A 12,697-nucleotide genomic window follows, 5' to 3' on the forward strand; every position below is an offset into this window, starting at 1 on the left:
TTTTGAAAAAAATCAAGTTGCAAACTTTTATTAGAAATTAAAAATGAGGGGTGCCTGGTGGCTCAGCTGGTTAAGCATCAGACTCTTGATTTCGCTCAGGTCATGATTTCATGGTTTGTGAGTTTCAGCCCCGCATCTAGGCTCTGCTCTAACAATGTGAGCCTGCTTGGGATTCTCTCTCTCTTTCTCTCCCCTTCTCTCTGCTTTTCTACCTTCATTCTCTCTCTCTCTCTCTCTCTCTCTCTCTCAAAATAAATAAATAAACATTAAAAAAATCAGTGCAGCAGCTTAAAAAAAAGAAATTAAAAATGAGGTTCTGAAAAAATCTCAGCTTGACCACATATGAAACAATTTAAAAATCTTTAGAGGTGTATTGAGAAAAAAACAGGCTTTCTATTTAAAAACAAAAAAATTTTTGTCATTACCAAAAAGACAGATGTCCTTAGGTAAAAATAATAAAAACCCCATGCTGCATAGATAATGCAGATAGTTCTATTAATGTAGTCATTGGGCAAAAAGCAAGCCATGGTCTTCAGCTCCAATCTTTTGTTCATTTGTTGTTGGAATTTCATATTCAATTCTTTTTGGATGACTAAACCGGATGGTGGTAAGCCCACATTTACTCAGCTGGGCCCTGCTCAGCCTCCAAAGGGGACGAATTTTCATCTGCTGGATCAGATACTTTTGTCTCTACCATCTTGTTATTTAGGGTTTTCTGGGTGTCCGTGTTGGGAACTGAAGTTTGGAGGTGCCTGTGTTGAGGTGGCTGCTGACCTTGGGTCTCATGCCCTTGATTTTCCTTATTTTCTTCATTGCTGTCCTCTCTAGCTGTCCTTAGTGTGGAGGACCCCTGCAGGATCGTGGTCTGTAGCCTGATACATATTCTGTATCATTGGTCCACCTTGTTCCCCTGCACTCTGTTTGTCAGCTCTCTCCATCACCCTTCCCTCCACAGGAGAGTTGGGATACTGTGGTGGGTTGAAGTGCACAGGGTCTCTGTATGGTAGTAAACTGGGAACCCTTGCCTGCAGCAGGGCAACGCTGTTGGGCCTAGCCTTCAGGAGCATTCTCCTGTCTCATGTTCTTCTCCCCACTCTCCCTATTCTGCTAAATTCTCCTGGGAATTTTGTGGAGGACCCCTGCCACATGGAGAGCATCTTAAAGGTTATGGTCTATTGAGTATTTCCTGCCTTGCCCTGGAGCTCCTCCAGGTCCTGTCACATTTGCTGTATCCGCACCCTTTTCTCCCTCAACAACATCAAACTCTATAGTCTCTCCGTCTCCTATGTTGATGGTGAGGTTTTGGGGTGATGATGGGGTTCATGGGGTTTGGAGCTGATGGCCAAGAAAGAATTTCTGAAGATGTCTCTGGTGCAAAAGGGGTGATTTTATTAAAGTACAGGGACAGGACCGTGGGCAGGAAGAGCTTAACTGAGATTTTGAAGAGTGGCTCATTATATACTACAGGGCCAGAGGAGGTAAAGTCAAAAGGGAAGTTTACAAAGATATTTTCATATGCTAAAGATTCACAGATTACTGGAGGCCTAGCTATTGTCAAACTAAGGCTGTTTTTTTCTCCAACAAAGCATTAACATTAAGACAGTAGGGAGTTCCTGCCTGCCTCAAGTATTTGTCAATGGGCTACAGGCTATAAGGAAATTCAATTTTATCTGCCATTTTCTTCTGCCTTTGTTCCCCACATCACTATGGAGGGGAGGGTGATGTTGGCACTCCAGGAAACTGAGTCTATAGGTTTTTGGAGATTAGACTATTGATAAGATTGCCTTTTTCTTATAATTTACTACTCTATCAGTTTAACCATTTGTTTTCTGTCCTTTCCTTTGTCTTTGGGCAGCCAGGAGTACCTGAGGAATGTCACACATTTCCCACCTCAGGGTGGGGGCAGGGGTGGTAATGCTGGCTTGTGCTTGGCCCCCAGCTTGCCTTAGGGTCCCTCATCACTGAGAAGGTACTTCCTGGGGTTATTCTTCTTTGCGGAAGTCTGGTATACAAATATATATCTTCTTTGGTGTCATTTCTGTTCATGAAACCATATCCGTTTCTTACATTGAACCATTTAACTATTCCCAAGATCTTCCTTGCAATGCCTTTTTTATCTCAGTTGGCAGGCACCACCCAAAATGAGGCTCCCTGGACTCCACCCCCCACACCACTCTGAGGAAGAGGTGCTGGGCTTGGGGTCTGCAGCTCCTGAGGGCAGGGCAGCAGGCGCTGCTGGGTGTCCTCCTCCCTGCTCATGGTCACGGTGAAGGTAACTGGGGCTTGCTCTGGCATCTGTGGCTCCTACTGGGTTGTGTAACTCTGCCGGTGGTGGTGGTGGGGCTGCTCAGAGCCATCTGGGATCTTCTCTCTGCTCCTGCAACAGCCTGGGCTTGTGACTGGAGACTAGAGTCTGAAGTGGTGGTTTGGAGCAGGGGTGGGGTTGGGGAGGACGGTACTGCACAGGACTGAGCCCTCAACCTGTGGAATATGGTGCTATCTACGGGTAATTAATGTCAGAATTCAGTTGAATTCTCAGATACCCTGCTGGTTTCTAAAGACTGCTTGGTGTTGTGCTGGATGCCCTCACACATACGTTGGAATTGGGTCCAGGAACCCAAATAAGACCTTTTAATCCATAGCAGAAATAATATGCTCTCAGTTTACTTATTCAGTACCGATCACTTAGTTCCCCTTCCTTCAGCTCCTGAGATTTTTCTCACCTGACCAATATAGATCTGCTCCTCTAAAATCAAAGCAGAATCTTCAGGATAAATTAAACCTTCCAAATTTAAATGTTCAGGAACAAAATTACCTCCCAAAACAAAAACCCAGGGGAGTTGTTACTTATTCAAACCCAGAATAATTGTATACACAAAAAATTCTATGCACAGAAACGTTAGCATTAAAAATAATTATATCTAACTTCCGTAAGATCTTAGTATAATTCAACCCTTCCAATAAGCCCAATTTTTAGTACTAAGAGAAGTCACTGGGAAGTCATATTTATAATATAATCTTTCCACAGAATTCATTTTAATTAAAAATCAAGTGGTCCCAAGTTTTCCGTTAAGGCTTTATGATAAAATATTCCATTCATCATGCTTTCCATAATGAAAGATTCAACTATAAACTTGCAGAAAAATGGAATAGATGAATCAAAATATTCTTTCATTTTAGTTAAGTTAATATGATCTGATATCTGCTAGGAGTTCATAATCACATCACTGAAAGTGGAAATTATACAGAAAAAAATTGACAGATTTGATTGAACTTTTTAAAAAACTTCTGTATATTAAAAAACACCTACATAACTCAAGGCATATTTACCCTAAATATCAACATAACTTTTATGTTTTTTTAAGTTTCTATTTATTTTTAATTTTTTAATTTGAGTACAAATGTAAAACAAATCAATACTGGGGTGCCTGGGTGGCTCAGTTGGTCAAGCAAATGACTCTTGGTTTCAGCTCTGGTCATGATCTTGTGGTTTATTGGTTAAGCCCCACATCAGGCTCTGTGCTAACAGTGCAGAACTTGCTTGGGATTCTCCCTCTCTCCCTGTCTCTCTGCCCCTCCTTTGCTCACATGTTTTCTCTCCCTCTCTCTCAAAATAAACAAATAAACTTAAAAAATTGTTTAAGAAATCAATACTGAGATTACTGTCAAAAGAAAATGGGTAAAAATGACATGATTAGAAATTTCACAAAAGAAGAAAATGGCCATAAACACATAAAAAAGTTTATCACTTTAGTAAACAAAAATGCAAAGTGAAAGAATAATAAGATATTGCCAATCTATTTAACTTACATAAAATGTTAACTATATTAATGCTTCCAAGAGTTTGAGAAATAATTGCTCTGATGCACTGCTGGTGGAAAGGTAAAAGTTCAAATCTTTCTGAGGAACAGCTTGGGAACATGCAACAAAAGCCTGAAATATTTGCATATTGCAAATCCAACCTTTCAAATTTACCCTTAGGAAATAATCTGATGTGTGCAATGATGTTCAGCAATCTCTTCTGAAAAACCATTAACAACGTAAATACCCAGTAGGAGAACTTGGTCAAGTAAGTCATGGTATATCCACACACTGTAATATTAACAAAGATTGAATATGTTGCAGAAGAAAATATAATAACATGGTGAGACATTAAAAATATAATAAATGGAAAAAAGCTAGAAGCAATGTGTCCCGTATAATCCCTTTTAGAAAAATATGTTTATCAAGTACATGTCACATTTATGTATGAGTGGATAGGGCTAAATTGATGGAAAGTTAGATACAGGATAGTAGATATATGGATAGATAAATCAATAAATCAGCTAACGGGTAGATAGCGATATGATAGATCACAAAGACTAGAAGAATATTCACCAAAATATTTTGGTTAATTCTGAGTGGTGTATTAATGGGTGCATAATTTTGATTTCCAGTTAAGCTAACTTTTTTTAACTATGTTAAAATTTCTTCTTTTATGACTCATCTAAAACTTGTTCTTGGTTCATTTTCCAATTTGAATTTTATTTATTAACTTAAGAGTCTATAGTGGAAAAATCAATATTCCTTTCTTCCCTTCTAGGTTCTTCAGTTTGTCTAATAACTAAATTGATGTAAGACATATTAACAGGAGAAAAACAAACAAAATTACATATGTACAGAATCCCTATAAATATAAGACTCTAGAAGCTGCCAGCTGATTGAGGTATATATAACATCCTGGACTAAGGAAAGGGGTAGGGATCTGGGGACACAGAGGGGAGAAAGAACTTTTATAGAAAGATAAGAGGAGAAGTTTGGAAAGCAGAAGTTGCCCTGTTGTAGATAAGCTTCTTAGGTAGAAAGGGATCTCTGGTACTAGCTTTCTTCCTGGTACAGGCATCCTTCCAATGGAAGTTTAAGTAGTTGAATAAGGAGGTAAAGAGCTTTTCCTGCACCTGCTGAGTTTGATTGATTGCCTTTCACTCAAAATAATTGTCATGCCAAAGTGGCATATTTTGGGGTGACAAAATCTGCTCCCCTTCAAGTTCTATGTCCATAAAGGTGAAAAGCACCTGAAATAGTTGCTGCTAATAGTATTTTTAGGTTATTTATTTATTTTTTTTACCAGGTATTGGTTTTTGTGATTCAAAAATTATTAATTTTTCATGTAGTCAAATCTATGGATTTTCCCTTGTGATTTTTAAAATTATTTATATGCTTAAAACTCATCATTACTAAATTAGCCAGTCAACTCTATTTTTTATAATTTCCAGAGATCTCATATTTTTATTTTACATTTATCTCTTTAACTCCTATGGAATTTATACTGACATATGATACGAGGTGAGGCTGGATCTAATTTATTTTATCCCCATATGTGTTAAGCAATTGTCCCTGGGTCACCTCTTAACTATCCAACCTTCTTCCATTCATTTATAATACCAACACAATAAAGTTTTACATATTTGAATCTGTCCTGATATTCCTTCTTTTCCATTGTTTTGTCAAAATGACACTGTCATGAGTATTCTAGCTTTATAATTTATAAGACAATTGTATTGGCTATTTGCCCCTGCTCATTAAGAGATAAATATTAGACTTACTATGGCAAATTAAAAAAAGAAAACTCACTGTGGTTTTATTAAGTAATAGCAGTTCTATGAATTATTATGGGAAGAACAGGCAACATTTAATATATTTCATCTTCAGTTGATAAAATTGTCTCTTAGGTCTCAGCAAACTTTTACCATTTTCATTATCCAGTTCCCACATGTTTTTTCTTGTATATCAAGATATTTTGTATTTTCATTGTATCTTAAATGGGACATTTCGATATATATATTTTTCTAACTTCTTAGCATGAAAGCAGTTCACTCAAAAAATTATTCTAAAAAGTTACTTTAAAATCAATTCTGACACACATAATTTGGAAGAAATAAGCTATAAACTTTTCACAAGGACAATGATGAAGTAATCCAGAGTAGAACATGGCAAATAAATAATCAAAAGTATAGTATGACAAATATCTGTAATCAGCAAAAGAAGTAAATACAGATTCTCCCACAGATTCCTTTCCTTAAAATAAGAGATAATTTCAAAATAAAATTCAAAATTCATCTCATCAAAAATCATCAGACAACACCCATATTAAAATTCCTACTGAAAGATTTAGATTTAGATAATGCCACAGTGTTCCAAATCACATTTAAAAAGCACTGTGTATTAAAATAGTTAATTAATTTTCTGGATCAGACACTATTAAGAATAATTCTCCTGGCCAGGCAATGGGGTTGGAGTTAGAGAGAAGGCAGGAATGCCCCCCCTCTGTGTAGCATGAATGACAGCAATAGCTCCTAAGGGGAGAGCTTAATTCCCTTGGATTCAACCCTACTATACAACAGATGTGGGGGTTCCTGTGATGCAAATTGCCAGGGAGGATTTAGGCTGGACTAAGAAGATATCCATTATGGAAGAGTAAGATACAAGAATTCTTTAGGGATTTGGGCATAAGCAAATACTCAGAATTACCCCTAGTTGCTGGGATTTAGACACCAGAAAAATCCACACAGTACATGTTCCTTAGAAAACACATTCTGACTTTCCAGAAAAAAAATAATAAATCCAGCATAAAGATTTGTGCACTTGGTGATTTATTAGATATACTGAATGATGACCTAAGAACAGGTACTAGGGATTTTCTCAATCAGCCCGAAATCAAAATGCAAAGGATCTGAAGGAATAAATAAATATCAGGTTTGAAGAAGTGTTTAAGTCAGTTTTTAAGCCAGCTAGTTCACCTACAAAACCCAGATGTTTTTAGAGTATGGAATATTGATTAAAACTAAGAAATGACCACTGAATTTTCATACTAAACCACTTTTAAAAGAAAATCTTTGTAAAGTGTGTTCCTTTATTTTCAGTACAGTGAATCCTGTAAAATTGTAACTTGAATTGCTTCTGATATTGTTTTATCATCAATTTTTTTCTTCCAAATGTCAAAAAAAATCCCAGTCCCTTACGTTTCCACAGTATTTCTAAGGAAAAAATGTAACAGTCTGGGTTAAAATTATTAACTGAACACAGATAGTGAAAAATGAAATTGATTTGTAAAACCGTTAGTAAAAAGTAACCAAAAATATCCACAATTCTCTAGCTTTGTTATTCAATCTATTACCTGCAAACATCCTCAATGTCTTTAGTTACTAAAATACCAGATTTAAAATCAACAAAGATGAGAAAATGTGACATGGAAAAATACCTCCCATCAACAGGAAGCCCTTCAGTGAACTAAGAATGAATTTCCCAAGATGTTGGATTAATTAATGATTCCAGCAGCAACTGAACTTGTAGTATCACTTTGTAGTATCATATTGCTTAAGTATGATCTGAAAAAACTGGGAAGTTTGTATAGAAATCCTGTTTGCCTTCAAACACAGAACTCAGCAAAATAACATGAGAGAATGAATATATTTTAACCAAGGTTTAAAGATCATCTTACAAACATTTTCTGAAATAAGGGTTGACTCCTAAGGTATGGTTCTTTGAGAAAAGGGAATTCACAGCTATGCAACTCATTAGCATTCAATTTTGATTGCTATATAAACTTTTTAGTGAAAGAAATCTTACTTAGCCAAGTAATAATCCTGAACTAGTAACTGAGCTTTAGCGAGAAAAATCAGAGTTCCAACACATATTGAAATGAAACACTGTTAGATGGAAAAGAATAGGGTGATAGAGATGATGATGATTCTCATTTACACTGGATTTTTAAAGAAAGATTTTAACAAAGTGACCATGTGTCTTTTTAACATCCAGGGAACAAAGCTGGAGATCTGAGAACAGTTAGTGCTATAAAAAAAAAGGTTAAAAAATCACCAATTCTGACAAATGTTAGTAGGTACTGGATTAAATAAAAGTGGCTTCTTTAACGGGCAATGGTACACTGTTCTCTAAGCTGTCTAATGAGGCACAGAATAAAAACAGAGCCATTTTAGGAAATGGCAGGGCTGAGTTGTATAGGAATCTTTCAGTTGTTGAAGATGTGTGGAAATTTATTGAGAAATTTAAGTTATTGAAAAATCAGGTTCTAGTATTTTTGAACTATGCAATCCTATTTATAATTTCTGTGCTAGTAAATAGACACCAAAAATACCCAGGGTCTTAAGTCAGACATAACCTTCTTCAAATATTGTATTCCTCGTTCTCAAAAAATAAAGACAAAAATCAACTATTTAACATGCTTGCTCAAGACTCTGGTCTGCTTATATGTGTATTTGGATTTTAGATCCTTTACCTTATTCAGTACTAAAAAAAAGTAAGAAATAAAATATATTTATAGCCTTCAAAAGAACAAGTGTATAAAGCATATAACACGTGAAAAAAATAAAAGCATAATGCAATCAAGTGGATATTGTAATACTAATAAAGTTGGTAAAACAGCAGTAAATTATTGCAATTGAAAAAAATATTGACAAGAAATATATACTCGACTCATTATAATGGCTAAAATTAAAAAGACTAACAACACCAAGTGTTGGTGATGATGATGTATAATTGGAACTCTTGTGCATCGCTGGTGGAAATGCAAAATAGTTCATCCACTCTGGAAAAAATTTTAATATTCTTTTTATAAAATTCAACATATGTATACCACATGACTCAGCAATCCCACCCCTAGATATTTACCCAAGATAAATTAAAACTTAGGCTCACACATACAAAAAGTATGTAAATGTTTCTAGCATCTTTATTCATAATCATCCAAATTGGAAAGAACAGAAAAGATCATCAAATGGTAAATGGATAAACAAGTTGTGGAGTATTGAGACAGTAGAATACTACTCAGCAATAACACAGAAAAATCTACTAATGATGCAACAACATGAATGAAATTTAAAAGCATTACACTTAATGAAAGAAGCTAGACACAAAAGAACACTCTGTGATTTCATTGATACCAAATTCTTAAAAAGACAAAACTATAGCAAAAAGAAGAAGATCAGAGGTTGCTGGGGATCAGGGGGTGAGTGTAGGAAATTGACTTCAAACGGGTAGCAGAGACATTTTTGCAATGATGAAAATGTTCAATATGGTGACTGTGACGCTAGTCACACAGTATATACATTTGTCAAAACTCATTGAAATATGCATTAAAACAGATAAGTTTCACTGTATGTAAATAATACCTCAATAAAGCTGATTTTAACAAGGAATGCAAAAGAAAAATAGAAATTTTATGTGTAAATTTCTAATCTGTATTTGCCTTAAAAAGAGGATAACTGATGAAACATTTAAAGGAAAACCAACGTGAGGTCGTAACAAATCTCATAACTATTAATAAATCAAATCAATAAGCCCATATGATATTATGGATGAATAGCTTAACACTAACCTGGCTCTATAACAGAGACACTGTTACTAAGAGTTCCAAAGAATGGGTCATAGTGCTGTGTGGTAGAAATTGCTATTTCACCTTGGATCCAGCTCAGGATTGAATACTCTTACTATTTCTCTACCACAGGTGCCAAATTATAAACTTCATCATGGTAGGATGGAAAAAAAACATTGATGGAGGCAGAGAAAACAGACACAGGAGAAAACACTCAAGTTAAAGACAGAAAAAGAGAAATAACTACAGAGCCACGGAAGATAAATCATTATTTGGATTAATGGCCTTTATTTTGTGGAGTTTATTGAAAGAAGCACATATGTGTGGAAATCTATTAAAAAGAAAAGTTATCTGCAATTTATTTTAATTAAACAAAATGAAAAGAGTGAACATGAAAAAGTATGTGGAAAAAATCACAGTAAAAATTGTTAAATAAGAAGTAACTTCTTAGCACAAACCAGCAAGGAACAAGAGTGATGTGGAACATGTAGCCTGACTGATTAAACTGATTAAAGATATAACAGCTTTACAACATTTATTCTTTCTCTTTGGCTATGCTTACACAAATGTATAATCAAATGCATGTAGTCCTCATTTAAGCATGTGTGTTCAACTATTCTCAAGCAATTATTTTATCACCAAATGTAAATTAGTAGACTGTATAGACCAAATTATGGTGAAGAGTAGGAAAATCTTTTCAAAAAGTCTAAACTTTAAAAAGCAATAATATGGATCAAACGAGTCACAGAAGTTGAGGAATATGAAAAAATCTGATCTGGTCAGGAAGATTTTAGAATAAAAAAATAAAAAAATAAATATACATACACGGGTATATGCACCTGTCAGCTCCTGTATGTGTATCATGTCCTCTCTCCTTGAGTTATCAACATTTGTAACAAAGTTCCAAAACAGTATGAGTCAAATGTGCAGAGCCACTACTTCTGTATCTGTCCCATGTCACTTAGTTTTTAATATCTTATAATTTATAAAATGACTTGTTAAATAGATTATTAGTACATTAGACTGAGAGTCTGTAAGAACTTAGCTCTCACTGAATGACATCAATGTTCTTATGAAGTTCAAAATACCAATTTGGTAAAATATCAACACTATAAAAGATGATTAGCTACTAGAATGGAAAAGACGCATGGATTCAAAGGAATACAATTGCAGGAGCTGATAATGAAAAGTTGGACTAGAAAATGCATCTATACAATACAAAAGAAAACACTTAGCTCATTTCTACTCCTACCAAATAGGAAATGTTGAACCAATGAAGGGAAATCCTTAAACACAAGTATTTGCAAGAAAATAAAGTCTAAGATCATCTGTTCTATGAAGACATGGGAAACGCTTTCATCATTCCAAAGGTGTGCAAGACACAACACCTTACTCTTAAACAGGTAAAGTACACAATTAAATTATTTATTAGAATAAAGCCAGTTCCATCCAGATTAAGAGACAATAACTCAATTTTAATGATACGGGTTTAATACATAGATTTTTCTGTGAACTAAAGGAACTGTAGACCTTTGCTAACATGAACAAAATACTGAACCAAACACCTCAGTCCTGGGTAGATATACAATCCAAATATGACTGAAAAGTAGAATTTAAGTTCTACCCAATGAAGAAAATTAATGACGATCACGTAAAGAAACAGGTTCGAGCGTGGTCAAACAGCTAATGTCAAGAAACTGTTACTTAATTTTCAAAAGAATGATCATCAGCAGAACAGAACATTGTACTTCCAAAGGGGGGGAAAAAAACTGATGGCAGGCCCATCAAAGGCACTTTCTATCCCAAACGATGTATCCGGGAAGAACTGCGGACAACATTAGAACAGGTCATTTCATCAACCCCCCAGGCAAGTACATGATGTTGCCAGGCTGGGAATTAGGTGGAAAATTATGTGTATCCAAACCAAAGCGTTTCTCATCTAGTCCATTTTGGATCTGATGACTCATGGCTCCTTCCAATTTTTTCTCCATCTCTGTCACTTCTACATCTAGGGTTCCTCCAAGCAAAGTGTGTCCCAAACCCCAATGTACACACCGCAGGATAAGCATCTGTTTTCTTTCCTTTACCAAGAGCAGCAATACTCATTCCCTTCTCTCTCACATTTTCAAAGTAGATGCTCTCCATATAATGCACCATTCATTTTTACAGTATTGTCCAAAGGATTGACGGTATTGTTTCATAATAACATCCACCTTTCTCCCCGGTTCTTACAGAAATTAGAGGGGGAAATAATAGGAAGAAACTACAAAATGCTTAGCTCCTGGAACACTGCGAATTTAATTCGTACACCTCTGCATCCCCAACTTCTTCTACTCACATACATTTGTTCTACCTCCACACTCATCAATCTTGCAAATGCAACAGCGGGCACACTCGGCCTTCTTCTAAAAGCAACAAGGAGACTGCCCTGTTTCAAAATTATTCTGTACTGTTCTGTGGCCACAGTAGCACTTTTCACAGTTGGGATTATTCTCCACATTGTTGTATCCAGTCAAAGCCACTCAAGAATTCCTATGGTCCCAGCAGCACTAAAAATACATAACAGCCTCCTTACAATAATGGCTGTGAATCACAGCATTCCTCGGCTGACATAAGTAGTTAAAATCGTGGGGGGAAAAAAAAAAGTTAAATAAAACTTTTTAAAAAGTTCAAGTAAAAAAAAAAATGAAAAGGGGGTTGAAAAGGACTCCCCTACCGTCTAACAATATTAAAGTCTGTCTCAAATTTACAAACGTCCTCAGCAACATCAAATACCGCAGCTTCAAACACACGCGCCAGCTTCAAGCCCGACAGCTTCAAATGCCGCAGCTTCAAACACGCGCGGCAGCTTCAAACGCGCCAGCTTCAAACAGCCTTGGGGCAGCCATCTTGCACACGCTCCAAGGAGCACAACCTCAGGGCCCTGAGGCGGCCGCCCCATCCCAGAGGCCACACAGAGGCTTTGTTGGGGGAAAAATGGGAAGAAGAAAAAAAAGAGGAAGAAGAGGAAATATAATTTGCAGACGTTAAATTAGCCCATAGAGGGAGCTCACAGAGCCCCATAATTTCACAGTAATTGGAATCTCCTGTAATTTAAAATGTAGCCCCATCATTTGTCAGAGAGAGCCTCCAGGGGTCAAAGAGTGCATGTCTTACTTCATACCGATCTCTGCATGCCTATAAAATGCAATTCCATTTAGACCCCCCTTGACCGTGTGTTTTGTTATCGCAACAAAAAGATGATGATTCTTGGATGCATGTTCTCCAAAACCAGCCCAGGAATTAAAGTGACTCGTCTATGTGTGCTGTTAGGGTGAATCCAACTGA

General features: G+C 36.1%; 1 pseudogene; it reads right to left on the minus strand.

Annotated features, from left to right (window-relative positions):
• Positions 1 to 619: 619 nt before the first annotated feature.
• LOC115511237 lies at positions 620 to 12,311 on the minus strand (annotated as a pseudogene).
• Between the last annotated feature and the right edge of the window lie 386 nt (positions 12,312 to 12,697).

The sequence above is a fragment of the Lynx canadensis genome, chromosome A3 (assembly GCF_007474595.2).
Source record: "Lynx canadensis isolate LIC74 chromosome A3, mLynCan4.pri.v2, whole genome shotgun sequence".
NCBI lineage: Eukaryota > Metazoa > Chordata > Mammalia > Carnivora > Felidae > Lynx > Lynx canadensis.